The 1,221-nt window shown below is 44.9% G+C and overlaps 1 pseudogene; it reads left to right on the top strand.

Moving 5' to 3' along the window:
• Positions 1-768: 768 nt before the first annotated feature.
• On the top strand, positions 769-845 carry LOC116553605 (annotated as a pseudogene).
• The last annotated feature ends 376 nt before the right edge of the window (positions 846-1,221 follow it).

The raw sequence follows: 1,221 nt of genomic DNA on the forward strand, positions 1-1,221 counted from the left end.
ATCCTGACCTCAGCTGATCCACCTGCCTTGGCATCCCAAAGTGCCGGGATTACAGGCATGAGCCACCGTGCCCGGCCGCCTTTCACTGTTTAGTGCACCTCACAGTCACTTCTTGCACTTGAGTAAGGACTGCTAAACCTCTCTGAGAGCTGCCAGATGTTCCTGCCTAACCTCACATGGTTGCTTCTTCAGACACCTCTTCATTCTGCTCATGGCACCAGGTCCTTTCCCATCTCCATGTTCCCTCCGTGGTAATTTCTTTGTACACAACAACCACACGGAACACCAGCAATCAAGATTAGCTCCCAGGAACTCTGGCGTGCCCTGTACCAGGAAGCACAGTGGATTACTACAACTTTTGATAATGATTGTTTGCTTTGCACCAGGCATTATTTTCAGGGCTGTTTCACATGTATTGTACTTAACAACCCCATGAGGAAATTAAGGTAGGGTGGTACAGTAATTTGTCAAGGGAAACAAGGAAGTAGAGCCGGCAGCCGGGACGTTCTGGCTCTGAACCACTGTGTTCTGTAGAAATCAGTGTAAAAGTCCAAGCTTCAACATACTTGTTTCATCTTGTGCTCACAGATAGAGAAAGGAAGATAACAGAAAAGGCCACAACCTCAAATTCTGCTATTTAAATAGATGAGCAGCCTTTACACTTCCCTGTATCACAGGGTTGGAAAAGCCAGCTCTATTCTTAGCCATCCTTGTGGGCAGATTTCCAGAGTGGTGTTTGCTGTAATTATGATTAAAAAGTAAGGTTTTAAGACTATACTATCAGGGATCATTTCTATAGTTTGTTACTAGAGAAGTTTCTCTGAACATGTAGAGCAAAAAAAAAAAAAAAAAAAAAAAAAAAAAAAGTAAGGGTTTGGTTTTTTTTTTTTTTTTAAGGAGGTGGGGTCTCCCCCATTGCCCAGGCCAGACTCCAACTCCTGGGCTCAAGTGATCCTCCTGCCTCAGCCTCCTGAGTAGCTGGGACTATAGACACGTACTACCACACTTGGGTAAAAGCAATTTTTTTTCTTTTTTTTTCCTTTTTGAAATGGAGTCTCACTGTTGCGCAGGCTGGAGTGCAGTGGCAGGATCTTGGCTCACTGAAGCCTCCACCTCCCAGGTTCAAGCAATTCTCCTCTCCTCTCAGCCTGCTGAGTAGCTAGGACTACAGGTGCATGCCACCACACCCAGCTAATTTTTTGTATTTTAGTAGAGAAAGGG

The sequence above is a fragment of the Sapajus apella genome, unplaced genomic scaffold (assembly GCF_009761245.1).
Source record: "Sapajus apella isolate SASKATOON/1434 unplaced genomic scaffold, GSC_monkey_1.0 scaffold12, whole genome shotgun sequence".
In the NCBI taxonomy this organism is placed as follows: Eukaryota; Metazoa; Chordata; class Mammalia; order Primates; family Cebidae; genus Sapajus; species Sapajus apella.